General features: G+C 40.5%; 1 protein-coding gene across 2 annotated transcripts in view; it reads left to right on the forward strand.

Annotated features, from left to right (window-relative positions):
• Positions 1 to 2,555: 2,555 nt before the first annotated feature.
• Positions 2,556 to 19,929, forward strand: part of CDK17 (cyclin dependent kinase 17) — a 94,271-nt gene continuing 76,897 nt past the window's right edge. For both annotated transcript variants that reach the window (XM_035551570.2, XM_035551571.2), the window contains exon 1: positions 2,556 to 2,719. The gene's annotated coding sequence lies outside the window, so the exon portion shown is untranslated. The remainder of the gene's footprint in view (positions 2,720 to 19,929) is intronic.

The raw sequence follows: 19,929 nt of genomic DNA on the forward strand, positions 1-19,929 counted from the left end.
GCACCAGATAGTGGTAGCATACAAAGACCAGATCATAGAATGACAGAATGACTTGGGTTGGAAGGGACCTCAAAGATCATCTAGTTCCAGATGGAGATCGGATATTAATTATATTGTTACAGACTCTTCCCCGTGCACAACTCATTATTCTCCCCAATACAAGTGGAAAACCTTAAGATATTCCTATTGCATTACAACTACTGTTCATGCCTCATTCTTTGGATGGTTCATCCTAACCACTCACTTCTTAGTTTCATGTCATAATTATTGTTTGTCATAACTGAAGTACCAATGGCAGACATTAATGTGTATAAGGTAATATAAGCACAGCAGAAGTACTGCTATCTTTCTAATATTTTTAGTACTTTAAAACAAAGCACAACTTCATAAAGTTCCAGCCCACCTTGTCCCCGGTACCTAATTTATGGAACATAATTTACTTGGGTGTGCTGCAATGAGTGCACTTGCTGCTATGCTGTCTCAAGAACTTGTTTTACTGTTCATGTATATACTAACAAACTTGCATACAATCATTTATAATGATATTACTTACCCAAAATAGCCTTCAAATTGAATAAGATAAAACAAACACAGATCATCTCGTTAGCATTCAAAGATGAGAAGAACTGGTAGGTCTAGCAAGAACTGGTAGGTCCTGAGCTTTAAAGGAGATCTGTAAGGGATATCTTTGCATTGCCAGGAAGTTCAAAGCTTGAATGTCTGCCTTCTCCATGCTATTAAAAATCCCACAAGTTTTGCAAAGGTAAGGCTGCTATCCTATGTCTTGAACAGAAAGAGCTCAGTAATCATGTTTTGTCTCTGTAAACTTCAAGTGTGTTTCTGAGTCATATTTACTGTTTTTTATCCTCAACTGATTCCACCAAAAGTGTACGTCACCATGAGCAAAGTGAGTTTGTATGCACGTAAGGAGTGGATTGATGCTTGCATTCCTTTTTAGGCCAGCTCGAGTTACTTCTGTTTACTGGGAAACATGTTCGTCAGTGTTCTGGTTCGTTTGTGCTGCTGGAAGGTTGCAACCGAGCTGGAAGCAGAGGAATTTCTAGCTGGCGCCGCTCCGGCAAGCACAGTTCCCACTTGGCCCTGCCGTGGAGAAGGACTGGCTAGAATAAGCTGCACATGTAGCTCCTCAAGATCAGCAGCTTGCTGCTGCAAATTAAGATACACTCCGGTCTCCACCTCGACACAGACCTGCCTGCAAAGCAAAAGAGCTGTAAGCCTCCCTCGGTGTGCACAAGGACATAGAAGTCCTGTCAGGTCTCCTTAAGGAGACCACAAGTTGGCCTTGCGATTTCAGTCAGTAGCTGAGGTCTGTGAGAGGACTGGCAGTCTGTTTGGACAGAAGGCCCCATGGTTGTGTCAATGAACTTTGGCCAACAAAATAAGAGAATAACCAAGCAGGCAGCAAGAATCAGAATACGACCAACAGGAAAAAAGAAACAAAAAAACACAGTCGGACAAATTGTGCCCTACGTGTACCCATGACCTGGTACTTGAAGTTCAAACACGCATCACTAAAATCACTGAAGATTTGGACATGCTGTTATGTTTTGTTCTTCGTGTGGTGGAAACATGGCAACAATAGATAGCTTGGAATAAACGCTTCATAGGGCTAGTTTTTCTCTCTTAGGTCTTGTTGGGTAGCACAGAAAGCTTAAGAAATTTAGGGACAGCAAGGGCTGAGAAGTGAGGAAATGCAAGGTGGATCATTTGAAGGGAAAAGGGTTGTAAATGGAAGAGCAAGAGGGAAGCGTGGTTGTCTGGAAGAGTGAGCACAGAGGTTCGTGGTGGTATGGGGACTGCGGATGCAGTAGACAAAGAAAAGAAAATGCCACGGGATAAACACTGAAAGGATGTTTTTGTAGCTCCTGAGTGAGAAATCAATCCGCAAAAGCTACATGGCTTCCCTTAACTTCAGTTATTGACTTGTCGGCCGGGGGGGAGCTGCTACCTCAGAGATGGGCTCAGTCGCCCCGCAAACCCAAGCCGAAACACTGCCAGCAGCCACAACACCTGAGGCGACCAAACGCCTCTCCCGCCCCGACGCCGCTCCGGAGACCCCTCGAGGCAGCCGGGGGAGCCCGTCCGGCGGGGGCGCCGCAGACCCGCTGCCTCCGCAGGCGGCGGCAGACCGGGAAAGCGGGAGCCCCTCTCGGCCGCCCGGGGCCGTTTCCCGTGCGAGGGGCCCCCGGCCGGCTCCCCGCGCGGCCCGAGCCGCTAGGTGTCGCCGGCGGCCGGGCCTCCCCCCCGGCCCCTCCTGCGCTCCGGCTGCCGGCGGGGCTGGCTCAGCGCGGGCGGGCGGAGGCGGCGGCAGCCCGCAGCGGAGAGGCGCAGCCCGGCTCAGCTCGGCTCGGCTCGGCGCCGCGCAGCTCTGTGTCCGGCCCGGCTCGGCTCGGCCGAGGCCGCCCGCTCCGCTCTCGGCACCGCTCGGCGGCCGGCTCCGGAGCACGGCCCGCGGCCGCTCGGCGGCGGGGAGCCGCGGCGAGGCGACGGCGGCGGGGGAAGCAGCCATGTTGGAGCGGGGAATTCAGTGACTGGCCTCGGGGAGGTGGCGCGGCCGGCGGCGAACGGGGGGGAGGCGGGAGGGGGGCTCGGCTCCCGGCAGCGGCGGCGGCGCCCGGACACCGCTCCAGGGCGGAGGAGGGGAAGGAGAAAGGGGCAGAGGAACCGGCCCCGGCCCCGCGGAGCCCCGGCGCTGCTGGTGAGTTGGGGCCGCGCATTGTCTGCCGTGCCCGGGCTGCCGGAGCGGGGCCTCGGCCTGCGTGTGCGCGGCGGGGACGGGGGGACAGCGGGGAACGGGGACGGGAGCGAGCGGCGGGAGGGGACGGAGCCCCCGGCAGGGCCGAGCGGGTGCTCGGGGAGCCCCCGGGGCCGGGGAGGGCTGCGGGGGATTTCCGCTGCCCGCCGGGGGCTGCGCCGCTCTCCGGGGCCGTCCCGGAAAGCGAGGCCCGGGGGGGCGGTGAGCGTCCCCGGATTTGATTGTATTGTATTTTATTTTATTTTTCTGTGGTCCTGAGCGTGCTCGTAACCTCCCTTTCCCCGCCGCCCCCTCCGCTCCAGGCGAGGCTGCTTTCTCCTGACAGCTCCCCGCCTCGCAGCCTCCGCACGGATGACACACTCGCGGCTTGCAGGGCTCCCCCCCCCCCCCCACAGACCCCAAATAACGCAGGTTTCTGCGCGGGGCGTTTTGTGCTCCGAGCTTGGAGTTCTTCAGTGACAGGATCCGTGAACATTTGCTGACCCTGAACTTCGGTGAACTCCTTTTCTCCCTCCCCTTCCTCTCTGAGAAATGTAATGGCATGAGGCCAGGAGGAGCAAAATGGTGCTTCCCTGGCAAGGGAGGTGGAAAGGGGTTGCCATTAGGTGTGTTGGACGTGTCAAGGAAACTTGCGCCGCTCGCTGCTTCTCCTTAGGTCTTCGCAGAAGTGGGTTATCCTTAAGAGAGGGCTGACCCCGATCCCCTTTGTCTCGTTTCTGCGTCAGTTTCGGGAATTGACCAGAGTTGTTTTAAACTCCGGACCTTCTGGGGTACTATTTTTAATGGTGGTTGCCAGTATTGTGGGTACTGTGAGGGAGACAGGGCTGAGGTGTATCATGGCCCCAAACAACTGAATTTCAGAGGCCTCTGTTTCCCTTATTTTATTTCATTTCAGTAAGGAACTTATGCGTCTGCTTTTTTTCCTTTTGTAATTTAGGAGATCGATAGCAACTTTCTTGTATCTATCGTGGCATAGATAGGAGCAGAGGAAGCCTACTTTGACATTATTCCATTCCCTCCCTTCCTTTTTAAATTATATTAATTGAACTGGAAACTAGGTATCCAAAGGTTAAATCCTTGGAAGATGTGGGACAGAAGAAAAGTTCTATGAAATTAGAATTAGTATGAAATTCAGGTTTGTTTTCATGTTATAATTGTGTAAAAGTAATGTAGGTGATCTGGTATTGTTTTTGCTTAAAGAAATTGCCATATTGCGGTGTTGTAGGAATTCTGTACGTTCACTACACTGCTCTTATTACTTACATCTGCAATTCAGTAAGCAACATGAGAAAGACCCGTTTTGAGTAATTAGCGCAGAAGTAACAGATACGAAAACATGAAGTCATGTTTGAAATGCATAGTGAAAAATTTCCTTAAAATTGTTTATACTTGAAAGACCGAACTGAATTTACTCCTCCAACACAGAGAAATCATTATAATGTTAACTTGGCGTTAAGAAGGCCGCTTAAATTTGAAAGATGAAAGCATCCTTTTTTGATGGCGTTATTTGAATGCTGCTTTGACAATAAAGAGCCTGGCTTACAGAACCTTTACTAAGGAGAGCGCAGTGAAGTTCATCCCTTGGTTTTGCATGCTGTTTGGTGCAGCCTTGTGTTTACCCAGGTTGGAATTCTGCACAAATCAGTAGGTGGGGTCTGCCTGCAGCCCTGCTGAAGAGCTTGCAAATTGGAGCCTGTGTTGTCTGAGCAAATTACAGTTTGAGAGCACAGGGTCGTTTGTTTTAAGCTCGACCAAGGATGTAGTGCATTAATTGATCTTCTTAATATATAAAACACCCCTAATGCGTAGCAAAATACTTAATATGTTGTTCCAAATACAATTAGGTTTAGAATAACTGAAAAACAGAACAGGGCTGTGTTTTTTCCCTGAATGGCTCTGGCTTCAATTTCTGCGTAACACTGCAGTGTAAAAAAATACGAGATTGCTTATGATATGGATGTTAAGATATCCTGTATGCCTGTGTTATTGTTACAATGCAGGGCTGTTGATACTGTGCAGTATTTTTCAGCTGGATTGTTAATGTATACGTTCTTCTAATTTCTTAGATAACTACCTGCTGCTGGAAGAATAGAAAATGTTTCACTAGTCTTAATAAGTTCTGGTTCAGTATGGTATATTTGAGTAAGCCAACCCTAAAAGTGCAATCAGGAAAGGCTTCGTTGGAGACTGAACGCTGTCTGCATTAAAACCTTTCCTGAAAGTTGCTCCTTCCACATTCAGTGGAAGCAGTGGATAATTTGCTCACTGATCAGCCTTTATTTATTAGCCAAGAAAACTAATCAGCTGTTTCTTTAAAAGGCGTATACTAGTTTTGTCATTACTGAGTCTGGTAGCCTGGTGTAATCTGGTGTGATGTGAAAATGGACATCATGACTAAAAGTCAAGCTCAGTAATAATAAAGCTTCTCTAGTGTAAATTCAGTGTTTGTAAACTTATTCGATGTTGCTTGTAATCCTTAAGTTACAGGTATCTTAAGTTCTTAGCTCTATGCTTTTTAACGCTCGCTTTGTTTTTTACAGCAAGCTCTTTGTATGTATCTAATGACTCAGCTGGACACTACTGTGATCAGTAACACTTCAGAATTTAATATAAATCACTACTCCACAACTTTAGCATTTTAAATTTTTTTTAAATGCCAAATGTTTGCTCAACAATTCTATGGTCTTCGTTCTGTTTGTGCTGTCAAATGCTGTACTTCACATCTAAAGAACCAGCTGAAACACTGTGTTGCTAGTGATCGTTGCCTTTTTTTGCAGTGCACCTAATTGTAGCAGACATCTTCATTCTGAGTGTAAGAACTGGAATTTTTTTGGTGCCAGTTCACATGCTGATAGAGAGAGTATTTTGCTGGGATGTTAGGGTTAAAAACATTTTATATTTAAATATTTTGATCACTGAGCAATAACTATTTTTTTATTAAAAAAACTTGAAGAAATTTAAGACTATGTTTTTATTTTATTTTTAATCTACTTACGAAGAGCTTTATATCCTGCTGTATGTAACTTTTGGGGCCTAGACACGTTTTTCTCCATTAAGTGAGGAAGAACAGATACTACTTTTTCCAGAAATACTGTGGAATGCTTGTTTAGTCAAATGGCTAGCTATAATTCTGTATCAAATACAACTCCATCCATGTGCGCTCTTAACTGACGTGGTGGATTGGTAATTCTCACGGGGTTATTGGTTTCCTGGCCTCGTTTTCATGGACATACCAACTCCAGAGTTCAGCTGAGCTTGCTAACTTGAATATCGACCAACAGCGGTTTAAACCTCAAGCCTTTAACCACTGATGCTGATAATCACGAGGAAGAAACAAAACTGAAACCTACTCTGTTTTTGCCAACTTGGAGCATAGAAACATGAAAAGAAAAAATTCTACTTCAGTTCTGTGATCCAGTTACGTGGAAACTGGTAACTTTAAAGAGTGCCTCCAATAGGTTGCACCTGGCTAGCTTTTGATTCATCGTTTAATTAATTATTATTTTTCCCACAATATAATATCCTCTCTATATTCAAAAAAGTGCTGGGTTTCAGTGGAAGAACCAGTGAATGTTATTTTTGTAATTAAAAATGACAGTTTAGAATAGCACTGAAGTGTAGGCTTAGGCTGTGGTTATGACCAGAGTGAAGAAAGAATGTAGTCTTGAGAAGGTGATTTCTTGTGTACAAGTTTTACAGTATTTTTGCATTTATATGTTTTTGGAAAGCATTAGGTGTTACTGAAGCAAGTCTGAAGTCACGCAGGAATACAGATTTATGTTTAGATCTTGGCTGCTTTGTGGGATCGTGCAATTTGTGCTGCTACGTGAAATTAGAAAGAGAGGTAGAAAGAGAGGTTAATTGGGTCATTTAATTGTTTCCATGGCAATGAAGAATTCTGATTTTATATTTTGCTGTTTTCTGATCCATTGTGAAGTTCTCAGACAATAAAGCTTTTGCCACTTCTGTGGAGATCATTACATGCCAGGAATGACTGTATTATCAAATCCTTTAGACACACCAATACCAGAAATCATCATAACTCTCTGTTTCACTAGCATATTTGGGCTTTTGAGGTCTAGTGCCTGTTTTTAAAAGATTAGAAATTTCTTTCATTAGGGAACATCAGGTTCTCAGAGGGTGCTATATACAAGCACAAGTGATAAAAAGAAAGAAAATAATGTGAGTAGCATGGTCAAAAAGAAAAAAAAAAGAAACTGTCAAATCACACTTTAATTTTTCATGTGGTGGGGCAGAATTAGACATAATGATTTTAAGAAGAAGGAATATGCCAACTTTATGAATATTTAAATAAATAAATGCTATGAGGCTTCTGAATTTAAGGACAAATTTCTGGTTGCTAATTTCTCTAATGCCTTGAAAATACAGTGAGTTGAAAAACACAGTTTTATCCAAGGTTTTGACTGTGACACCACCACCACCCCTTTTCGTTTTAATTTATCTTCTCTGGAACAATTATTTGTGCATATATTATGATGAACAAGGCTGTGTTTTTCTACCACAACAAAGAAAAACGTCTTTTCATTTATACTCCTAGCCACGGTTCTTGCCTGTCTTTGTATTTTAGGTTGGACTTGCTAAGTATCTTGTATAAGCGAATGTTACTATGTGCTCTCTAATCATATTTCATTTAATTATAGTCTATTCCTTATAATTGTACTCCTTTCTCTGCTGCTGTTTTCAAGGCATACTAGAGTTGCATGATGGTCTCTGATTCTTAACAGCTGTATTTTGTCGGCTTCACTAAGAATACTTGCATGCTTTCAGTTTGTGTTAAAGCTGGCAAGATCATGGCTTTTCCTTTGCTCTGTGGATAAGGGCGTTTTGCAGGCCTGTGTCTCTTCTGATATTGTAGTGAACCTTTGTAACGCACATAGCCTTCTTCCAGAAATGTCTCTTTCCAGGTGTTTTTGGCTTCCTACTCTCACAGTACTGATATTGGTATAACCTGCTTTGTTTGCATTTTGTTCAGGTATCTGCAACGTGTTTTTATACAGCAATCATTAAATATCATAGTTAGCGAGGTCTACAGTAACGGTACTAATTGTTACTCCCTAAAATTAAGATCTTTGAGAAATATGAATTACCAAGAAAACCCATTGTCCTATTTGGGTTAAAAAGTTAGTCATCTGCAGAAGTAAAGAAGCCAGCTGACTAAAACGTAAAGAAGTTGTAAGTGGATGTGATCGATAAGGAAAGCCAAAGACCGTGATGAGGAAAAACCACGCTGTCTCAGACTGTGAGAAAAAGGCAGGATGTGTTTTAGGAAGAAAATAAATTTTAGCAAGTCTGTTAGCCCATTAAAATGCTGAAGAAAATGGTAGCATTTGATGATACTCGGAAGAAGTCGATGATGATCATTAAGTACTGCTATATTCAGAAGTAAAACCAGATGATAGTCATGTATAATGCTTTGCAACACTTCCTTAAAATAGCTTGGGGGTGTTAAACAACAGCCCCTGAAATTGTGTAGTAAGAATTGTAAAATGTCGATGGGGCGCTTTCTGAAGTATTACTGCTGTTGATGTTTTTCAGCGTGTCTCAGAACGCTGGGAAATTCTGTAATTAGCCCAAATGAAGATTTCTTTCAGTGTTTTTTAAAAGGTAGTAATAAGCATAGTACTGGGTACTGACAGAGAGGGAGTTTAAGTAGAGGAAAAGAATATTGTCGTTGAGCACAGATTTATGGAAGGCTGCTCTTGTGAGAATAACTTTTGAGTCTCCTGATAAGATTACAAACTGCGTGTGGTATAATATTGTTGGTACCGCAGACAGGCTTCTGTAAAGCCTTTTAGTTGGTTGTTTCGTGACATTTTGACTGAGGGACTACAATGACAGGTCAGACGTCTGCGTATGAAACGGTGTGAAACCTGGCTGATAATGGGAATCAAGTGGTTCGCTATAAATAGGTGCCGTTGCGTAACTGCGTGCGATGAGGGCTCGGCAGTGTCCAAGTAGGCTTCGGAGGGAGCTCGGTGCGCGCCGTCAGGCGTTTCCATTAATGAAGTAAAAGAAAGTGAAAATTGCTGATGGTTTTTGGAGATTGCAGAGAATGGGGAAAACAATCGGTACTGCAGAACGGGTCATTAGCGCAGGGGGGATGCTTGCAAAAATGGCAGTTTCCTGGTTGTTTGCTTGATGTGACATTTATTTCAGGCTCTAAAAGATTGAATACAGTATGCTAATTATTAAAATAAATGAATGATATTTTATAATTATAACAATTCAAATGTAAGCAGTTATTAATATTAGCCTTTGGTTTGGGGATTAATTTTGTAAAGCTTCAGAGTAGTTTCTCATGCATAATACAGGGCAGATAATAAGTTCTGATCTGCATTCAGTATGTGGGCTTTAGGGAAAGCTTGTATTTATTTTTTTAAGAGACAGTGTTCATAAATAATGTACGAGAGGACAGAAATCAATTTTAAAATAATAAAATACATTTTATTAGACTTCCACCGATTTTCTGTACATCCTAAAGCTGAATTTCTGAATGTAAAATTCATAAATATTCTGTATAGGCCAAAGAAGTTGTGGCCTTATATGTTTAACTGCAGAAAACTAAAAGCCTTTTTCTAGGCCGTCCTTAGCTTATTGCAAGAACCACGTTCTCTGTTCTTTCTCTGTTCACAAAGATCTAGTTGTCATAAACATAAGCAGAGTGTTTAAATATGCAGGAGGGCAGTTGCTTTCTTAAGTACTACTCATTCTTAAAACTTTGCCATAAATATCTTACTAAATTGTTTAAGTGTCTCTTTGCAAACGTATTTCATAATTCACCTTATTTATATTTGCTCCGAAATCTAGGTATAAAGCTTAGGTCTCCCAGTATGATCGTGGGAGACTATGCTTGGCCTTGTGCTGCCTGCAAATACCTTCTGTTCTCCACTGAGGGCTTAAACCAGCGTCCATTTGGCACACTTACTTCCAGCCATGGTTGTTCTCCCCTTGGCTGGCTGGCAGCTCTTATCCCCAGCATCCTTTTACCAACAGGTATTTTTGCGACGGTCTGAGGGATATGCCGGGGAGCCAGTGGAAGTTAAAACAGGCATTTGGGTTCAACTTCAGTTTTGTTTTTACCTAAGTAATAGTCACTTTCTGCAGAATCAATGGGAGAACAACAGTCTGTGATTATTTAATTTTATAAATATCCTGAGCAGATGGGAGAGGAAACTTCCTATTGTACAGGGAGGAAAGGAGGTCCTCAACTGCTAAATATATCGAGCATATATTCTGTATAAAAGTCTTTTTAAAATGATGTGTAAAACAGCAGCTCAGAAGCTTATTTTGGTACTGAATAAGAAGGGACAGTGGTAAATAGTTACTGGTAATACATATATATTATTAATTTTAATTATGGGTCCATCTTTGAGATGGGAGTTAGGAAGGGAAATAGGATTTTTTTTGTTTGAAGTCGTTCGTGTTGCAGGAGAGAAATCTAAGGAAGCTGAAGATAATATTTTTTCGTGAAAGTAATATTTAAAAACTGAACTACGTGAGCTGAAATATGAGATATGATCCTTGTTGCAGATGTCTGCATAGACAACAACAACAACAAAGTTAATAACTGCAGTGGTCATCTTTTAAAGCGGCCCAGTAGGGCATTTGTGCAGGGTCCATCTCCTTTCTGAAGAACAGATCACCTCAGGAGACACAGGAAGAGGTCTCTGGCTTCACTGAAGCTGCAGTTTGGATTTAAACCACTGAATTTTACAGAGTGTTCGTGAAAATAATTTCCTGTATTTCTCATCTGTACAATACTCAGCTAAAGCATTTTTAGAGGCAATTGGAAAAGTTTAAGGTACTCCATGGTGTTTCATTACCTGTGTCAAGATGATTCAGTAGGTTATGGCAAAGAAGCAAAATATTCTAAAGCTTATGCTATTTACCTTCAGGATTAAACAAGATAAACAGCTTACAGTGTTCCCGTTTGCACAAGTCACAGTATTTTTAAACCTGCTGCCTGTAATACTGGGTTGTTTATCAGGAAATGCAGTTAACCTAAATGTTTTATTGTGCCTTGTTTCTGCTTCATCTGGATATAATTCTCAAAAGCAAAATGTTTGGTCTGTAAGCCAAAAAATAGCTTCTAAAATGTATTAAGGGAGAGGAAGGCCATTTAATATTACGTATACTCCTTTTTTCTGGACAGCGCAGGAAAGACAACGTAATAGTATATAGTAATTTGCTCAGTAGTTATATGCTTTTCTTTTTGAGTTTTGCAATTTTAAAACATTAGGAACAATACCAAGTAGATTGTGAGTTCTGAAGTTACAGACTTGATATGCTTTTCTTAGTAAGCTTAGTTTCTGCACTTTAAAATGTGTTTGGTTTTAGTTTGTGTATAAAATGTAAAGTGATGTTAACAAAGTATTCAGAACCCACATCCTTTAAAATGGGATTTTGTTTTGGTATTCTTACCTAATAGGCGTTTTGGTTTCCTGCTATTTGTGAATATTTCTGTTAGTGGAAGGGGTGGACGTTAGTTAATGGATTTAAGTCATAAGTTGTTTGTCATTGTTATGTTATTTTGGGGGTGAATAGGTAGCCAGTGATGATTTGCATCTGTGGCTGTATCTCAGCAAAACACCTATATTACTTCTAATTATCTATTTCTAGGAGTGAGAAGAGAAATCTTGGAAACTATTTTAGCAAATAGTTTTATTTTAACAAATAGTTTCTTCTCATCTAAAATATGAACTGTGCCAGATTGGCTGATTTGGGTGTTTTGTTGTTGTTGTTTGTAAACTTCTATCTGTAAAATACTGGGGGGAAGAGGGAAGAATTACATGACTGATGGCGAAGAAGAGGAGAAGGTGGCTGGGGAGCCAAGAATTTTCTTACGGACAGTGGGAAACTGTTAGTTGACCCTGGAATTGATACAAAACTGTCTAGTAAGTGCCTCAGGTGCCTAAAGATAAATAATGTACACCCCCTGCCGCCCTTGCTGTTTATGAAGTTGGATCTTTAATACGTAAGCAAGAAAACTCACAGTTTCTTTTTTTTTATTCTTCACATCTACTTGCAGGTACCTAGCACAAATTAATATTTCATCAGTGTGATTAGTAGTGAAAGTGTATTTTAATATCGAAATAGATACCTGAATGATCTGTTTTCATTTTATGTCTCATGGCAGTTACAGGAACCAAGGTTGCAGGGACAAGTAAAAATGATCTTTTTCTGTATTACGAGAGACTGGTTCTTAAAATACATGCACTTCAAGGTAAAGTAAGCTTACTGAAGACTTGAGCATATTACTAAGCTTGTATCTGATGCTCATTACTGACTTCTAATGACATTACAATGCAGTAAGTCAGTTGTAAAATTGTCTCTTTCCATGATGAGATTGACACAGTTGCTCCTGGTAACTGAAATTGTAGCTTATTTCAGAGCTTCTTTGTTGGTATTGCTTGGAAGATACGACATCATAGCTCTGTCTTACTTGTATATTGAGAATAATTTCCTTGAGTTTCATTATTTGTAAAGTTTTTTTTTTCTGTTGTTAATCTTTTTTGTCTATTTTAGGTAACCTGTTGAAGATGTTATTTTAGTATACAACTGCAGCAGGTTTTGCGTAGTAATGTTGGTCAGTTTTCATGGGAATTGGTGCCATCAGTAGCTAAAGTATGTAGGGACAGATTATGTTGAATTTTGTGTGCTTGAGGCTCCTTTAAGATACTAATCCTCAAGGTGTGAGCGTGGGGACGTTTGGAAAATCAGCCTTAACAGTGTCTGCTGCAGACAGCTGTTAACAGAAGTAATGTCCCTGCAGGCTTGGAAAATCTTGTCATGTGTGGTAGACGTAGGTAAAGACATAGACTTCTCTAAGAAACTAGTGGAAGAGAAGGAGAGGTGGTGCATCTACAAAATACTGGCAAGCCAGCGTTATGGTGACACGATGGGATATTTCTCCTTGTCTGGGGCTAGTTGGTGTCTTGCTGCCAGATTTTTTATACCTAGGTAAGTGGATCTGTCCTAGACTGATTAACCCACATTGGTGCTTTACGTCGCAGCCGAAGTGTCCGCACGGGTGAACACCATCCAGGGCTAATACAGCATTAACTTACTGCTCCATGCGGCTCTGCAGCATGGGCTGCTGGCTGCCTGCTGTAGGAAATACCCTCTCTTCGCCACGTTGGGTAACTGCAGACTGCAAAACACGTCTTTGTCACTTAGGGAGGTTTAAAAAAAAAAAAGAAAGCTCTGATAAAGCACAGGAAGCAAAATTGTTGACGGAGAAAATTCCTTTTCGGTATAGTCACTCTTATGAGAAGAGCCACGCCTCAAAGGTGATATATTTAACTGTTAGTGAATCCCAGTGACAGAATTGTTTGCCCTTGTATTCAGATGTTTAAAAGGGATGAAGAAAATTAGATGGCTTAATATTCTTCCAAAATTATGTATGATACTTGCTATATTATTTGTGTTACGTTCAAATGTATAAATATGTCTTTTTTATGAGTGTAAGAGACTTGAGAAGAATGTGTCCCCTTTTGTTCAAAAACTGGAGATGTTTCTGATGGTCTTTTTTTCCTTTTTAAGTCCTGACAAAGCTCTTCCCACAGCCTGCACGAGTCTTGCTTTTTCTGCTTGAGTCTCGCTTTTTCTGCTAGACAGCAAGTGTATTCCTGTTGGCCGTAGTTACCGCGACTCGTAAAGCTTAGCGAGCGTTCTCGTTAAACAGAAGTAAAGGGAAGCTGCACCCTGTTGTGGAGCGCAGAGGTGAACTTGTGTTCCCTGCCCACCTGTGGCTGGGCTGCACCGCCGGGCTCCTGAGCCCGGCCCCAGGGGCAGCAGCGGAGGCCGGGGATGCGAGCGTGTCGCTGAGGCGTCTGGGCGTGCCGCTTCGCACCGGGGTTTAGCCAAGTGTGCTCTTGTGAAACGCTGGAGGTCTGGTGGGTCTGTTTTTGTTTCAGTTTGAGCCAGGGGAAGGTCTAGAGGTTGTGTCAGGGCTTTGCTTTCTGGGCCGTCAGCAGCGTTTGGATGTAAAGAGTCAGACGCTCGTGTTCGTCCGCTGAAACACGGTGTTCGTGAATCAGACCTTGGACCTCCGTACTGGAGGGCTGCTCTGCGAGATGCTGCCTGCAGTCTTGTTCATCATACAAGCTGGTTATATGTGCTAGGCATAATTAAATGTTTCGAACTTCGTTATGCCATAGGGATGTATTCATTTTCATTAAATTCCCGTCGTGAAACGCTGTAGATTGATCTACAATGTCATAGAAAAGCTGGAGGTGATTACTGGACGGTGCTGTAGGGTCACCAGTATTAGGATAAAGGAGATTGAACTGAAGCTCAGAAGTGTTCCGTTGTGTCGGAGCCATGCTGGTTTGTTCCATGCCTGGCTCTGAAACAACAACTCTTCGGCCAGCACCCAACACATCTCGGTTCACTTCTGCACCTTCCTGCTCATGAATGGATCGCTGCCTTCAGAATCGTGCCGTGAGCGCCTCTTACTAATTCGTTACTTTTACTGCTTCTCTTTTCTTTCCTTTTGAATACCTTCAGTCCTTAAGTATGTGAGACGATTGCAGGGAACACCTTCAGTAAGGTTTAAACTTCCAAAAGGCAAAAAAGCAGCTCTTATCCTTCACTTCCAATATAGGTTTGGTTTAGTTTTGTCCATCAGTGTTTTGGGAAGTGCTGTATTTCCTTTTTTTTAGAAAAATATATATGTAGGGAACATCATGAGGTATGCGATGTTGTTCTTGGGCATGTTTGTATGCGTAAATCTTTGGAGGTTGTTTTTTTTTTTTTTTGCTTGTATTTAAGTAATTTGGACACTGCTAGAAATTATTTATATTTGACTTTAGGCTTTTTAATAAACTGAATTTTAGATTTTTTAAGAATTTAAAATAGAATACTGTTCATAGAATAATTTTAATTTGCCTTGCTCTTCACATGGCAAAGTTACTTCAAAGTTATTTCAAGCATCCAAGTCACTAAGTGACAAAGTCAGTGTTATTTCCAGCCTAGGGTTTCTTACTTACATGTGTGGTGAAGAAATTTATTTAATCAAATAATTCCATTAATCGTTATTTAGGAAGACTTAGGAAAATGATGGGGGTTTCACAGAGAAATGGAGAATAGCTCTAAGATTTTGTATTACTCTAATAGAGATTGAGACTTGTAGCTTCTGATCCGTAATTTTGCTTTTTGTTTTGTTTTGTTTATATTAATTTTAGATGGATACTGACATTTCAGTATGCAATAATACAATATTTAGGGTTATTCATTTTTCTATAGTATAACATGTTTAATACAGGTTTTTAGTTTTCATAGATAATATTTGCAACTGCTGTCGTATATACTTTTATAAGTACTGATGAAGTCTGGAGTCTTCATCTGAAAATTATATATTTTAAACTCAGTTTAAAATTGAATATGTGTATTCCTCTCACCTTACATAAATTCCTGGAATGGCAAAGTAATGTTTGAAAACAATAGAAAGTTGTCGTATAGATTGATGTAAATCAGTTTAAGTTTGTGACGCTACTTGAAGACAGCTTATCTATTATATTTTTTGTTTGTTTTTTCTGAATTGTATTTTAAAGGTGATCTGCAATCTAACACTAAATTCAGACTTAAAAATAGAAAGTGCAATCTATTTTAAATGATAGTTAAATTCATAGAAAATAGAAAGGCTGATGGATAGAAGGACATTATGACCTGGTAGAAAACAGTAGCTATTTAGGATTATAATAATCATTGGTGGGTTTTCTGTACTATAGGCCTTCATGTTTTGTTTGAGGTCTTGAAGTAACTTCCGTATTTGTGACCTATTTTTCGATTTAGTTTGTCATTTGAATTATTGAAAATCCTACATATGGTGTATTTGGAATCTTTCTTACTTCAAAGAAAAGTTTCAAGAGTTTCTTAAGATGCACATTCACATACATTGAGAGAAGGAGATTATAATTGCAATTCTGTGGCTGGGTGAAATTCGTATGTAGCAAGTGAGATGTAAAGAAATGTGACCCCATTTGCCTCCCACATGCAAGACCATGTTCTGTAAGCAATATCTGCAGTTCCTTTTGTGTGCACTACATGATTAGTTGATGTACATTGGGCATGTTTTAAATGCATGTCTGGCATATCAGAATATGATACTGTGTAAATCATAAATACTTTATTCAGTATTTTCACTGCTCATTACACAGAATTTTCTTGCAGCACTTGAGAGGGTAAATGAATTCTCTGAAGACCTCAGTGCTGTCATCAGCAATACCTACTTGTTTATATTCTTGACTGTATGGGCTGTACACAGACCGCTTTTTGAAATAATAGTCCACTGTGTGAATAAAGAATATCCACGCCTTTGTCAAGCTAAAGTGTAATGTAAATACTAAATCAAGTAAAAATACTGTTCATTTTTTTGATAGTGAAACAGCCTCTGAAATTTAAACGTTGTGTCTCAGATCAGCAGCATTAATAATTTAGTAGGGATAAAAGAGAGTGCTGCTTCTAAACAGTTTGTAATTACTCAAAGTTAATTGTTTAATTCAGTTAAAAGGGGGAAATGAACATTTTCTTGGTATGCTAAATGGCGTGCTAAAATGAACCTGACCAGCCGTGTAGCTGGTGATGTGCTTGCTGTTTGTCAAAACACTGCACTGCAATGGACTGATAAGCTTGGGACAGTTTAGGACAGTTTAATGAGATAGTTGTGCCTTCAAGGTGTTTTTATTTATACAGTTAGATGAACAGCAAGGGTTTGAGTTAAAAACAAAGGTAGAGGCTGTGTTACAGGAGGTGGCCACATGTCCAGCGGGCGCCTGTGGGATCAGGCCCTTCCCGTTGTGGCTGTACCAAGGCGAGCCGGGCCGCCACCATCACTCCCGTTGTGGTGTCTCTAGTGGATGCTTTCTGCAGCAACAACAAAACTAGCTCACAACCTCAAAGCTCAGAAAAGCATCTTAAATTGCTGCATTAATCCTCTTCTTTGTAAGAGCAGTATTTGGTAAATGCCTGTGTTCCCATTCCTGTCTCTACTCTTACTACATTGATCATTTGGTTGGCGGACTTGTGTATAAAACCTTAATGTTGGTACCAAGATATCCATCTGTACGGAAGAATTAGGCTGAGTGTATTGTGAGCTACAGGGGAATGAATACTATTCATTTGTGGGGTGAATATTTTACCTAATTGTGCCATATCTCTTTTAAGGATAAAAAAATAAGTTGCAGTTTAAGAGTAAAAAAGCTTTGAGATGAATACCTATTTACGGTCTCCTCCAAAAGCCATGCTTACATGAACATAACTGGTAGCGGGCCTTTTATTTTTATCTACTTAAAAGAATAATGTACAGTTATTTCAAGAGAAGAGGAATTATTTTTTATCATAAAGACTTCAGAGTATAGTTCGGAATGTTCTACACGAGATCTATTGTTATTTTATTCTTTTGAATTAGCTGATGAGTTAGCTTGACAATACTGTTGTCGAATGTTAAGAGACTGACGTGAAACTTCTGAAAAGCGTTTGGCAAGATGATAAAATAATGGATAGACAACAAAAATTACAGGAATATTTAGCATTACCAGTTTGGTGGCTATGCCCAAGAAGAGCATTACAGAGTAGATGGTACACAAAAAAGTAAGAATTTCATTATTAATGCTACATATGTAAGGAACACTAAGCCACAACAAACCTTGTAACTGTTGTATGCTTAAGATGCTGTCTAACATTGTTTGTAAACTGCTAGAAAGTCACACTAATCCTAGTCTTTCTGCAGTGTTCTTTAAAGACCAGGCTGATTTTATGCTCCATGAAAAAAAAAGGAAGAGAAATTTCCAACATAGATTATACAGCAATAAGAATGATATCCTTCTGTGGTAAGACATTTCCTTAACTAAATCTAAATGTTCGTATAAAAGCTAGTACAGTTTTGTGTTCTTGAGATGTTTGTTTTTTTTGCATAAAGTTTTGATGTGAAACACAAACAAAAGCTTTCCTTTGCTACATTATAGAAAGGGTTCTTGAACTGGAGATGTGTGCATGGCATTATCCCCTGCCTTTCTGCAGAAAACTCGATTGTAACCAGCTCTGGTGGCACATGTCAATGTCTTCATATAAAGTCAGGGTAGATTTGTGTGTGTTCAGGACCAGACTGTTCTGAAGCCGAACAAACTTGAGTAATTTTTTTTCCTATTGCATTATACGTGAGTTTGAATAGAAAGGTGGTAGTTTTTTAAAAAAGTAAACTGGAAATGACTGTGCATAGCAGTGACACCACTTCCTTTAGCCTTGTCCCCGTGCTGTTTTCCACGTGGTCATGAGGCTGGAGTAGAAAGATGGCCTCTTCCACAGCCCAGCTTCACTGAAGGAGCTGTCCTGTGGGAGGGCTGTGGACAGGATGGTGAATGCGTGGGGCTTTTCTCTCTGAGTGATAAATTTTTTTAGAGAAGTTCATGATCATTTATCTCCTTCTCTTACCTCAGCTGTTCGCTGTGAAGATATCTGCTGTATGTGCTCATGGACCTAAACATTAACGTGTTGTTCACCAAAAACGTATGTTCCAAAAAATTGTGTGTTTGCAATTTGGCCTCCCAGTTAACCTGCAAAGTGTGCGTAGTGTTTACGTGATGACAAGGAGATGGTTAGGTCTTTCAGTTGGCTTGGTGACTGAATTAGGTAATTCACAGAGGATACTCAACTGAAAGTAACAACGTTGGTGATAAGTCATTGGAACTCACTCATTAAAAGCCTAATTAATAGGAAGCCTTTATTACACGCTTACACATCATATCTTCATTGTGTTTTACTAAATGTCAGTTAGGACAATACGTGATTGAAACGTTTTGAACAATTTCTCAAGTATCGTAGCAAGTTGTGAAACACATGATGTCATTCCTGTACGTTACAACAAAGCCAGTCGCTTTGTGAACTTGTTGGGCGGTCTTAAGCAAATACTTTCAATAAGAGGTTTTGCTGATGAACTGCAGTGGAAATGAATTTCCAGAAATAGTTTGTGGAGTAGTGGATAGAATAATTATTGCCTTCTGTTTGTTTTGATAGTACTGGAGAGACTTTGATCCTTACTCTTGTTTTCACGTTGTTGTGAAGACTGAACATCCTGGTATGAGGAGTTCAGCATGGTGATTATAACTGGATGTGTTTTTGCTGTGCCTGAGAATGGGAAGTTAAGACTTTGCGCTAGTATGAAAGCCACTGCAGGTTATTTCCTTCCTCTTGTGTTTTTTTTGTTTTTTTTTTATTTAAATGTTCACATTGCTCTGTGTTACGGTGAGTAAAATATAACTATGTATATTTTGAAAAGATGATAAAAAAAATGTAGAGTATATTTCAAGTGTTCTGAAATCATCAGATTTGGCTTTGAAAGTGCACTTGGCTTCTGCATGTATCACCAGCATTGGGATCCCGTGTTCATGTAGCTTTTTAAAAAAAAAAAAAAAATCCAGTCTGGTTTTTCTTCAAAAAAGCTTTGTTCTTTTTAACAAGAGCAACAAAAAATCTGCTAAATTTTTATACTTTATATCATATTGCTGTGTTATACGTGTGCCTTTTAAAAGGTTAATTTTCTTTACATTCAAACCTTTAATCAACTGAAAGTCTCTTCTGCTTGGCTTTCTTACTCATCTCATGTTCTCATGCTTGAATGGTAAGCAAGAGCAAACCTCATCTGGAAAGAAACAGGATATGTCGTTTATGTAACTCTGTTATAATAGATTTGTGGAACATGCAGAAAGTATGTGTAGCAAGAATAGGCTTTAGAAGTGTTAGTCCCAGCATTTTTTCCTTTTGTAAATCATTTTAATGTTGAAAAATTTAGTAATGGCATATATCTGAACAAGTCAATGTTAATTTTATTAACGCTATAAATAGTAAATTCCGTAATGGGATGATAATATTTTTACTGTGGATGCACGTGGATTGTTGAAGAGTTTTGGAAGATGCATGTGGGAAGGACAGCTCCCATCAGTCTGTCAGGATGCCTTGGGTCTGAAACTGTAGGCGTGTCGGACATTCAGCACGTGATCTCTGCGTTTTTCTTCCTCTGATGTCTAATTCAGGACAAGTAGTAAATTTCATGCTAATCTTCAAATCTTCCAAATTGAAAAATTAGAGCTTTTCTAGCAGGTTGTCAGGAAGCTGCATGTTTAATTACTTCAGCT

Source organism: Cygnus atratus, chromosome 1 (assembly GCF_013377495.2).
Source record: "Cygnus atratus isolate AKBS03 ecotype Queensland, Australia chromosome 1, CAtr_DNAZoo_HiC_assembly, whole genome shotgun sequence".
In the NCBI taxonomy this organism is placed as follows: Eukaryota; Metazoa; Chordata; class Aves; order Anseriformes; family Anatidae; genus Cygnus; species Cygnus atratus.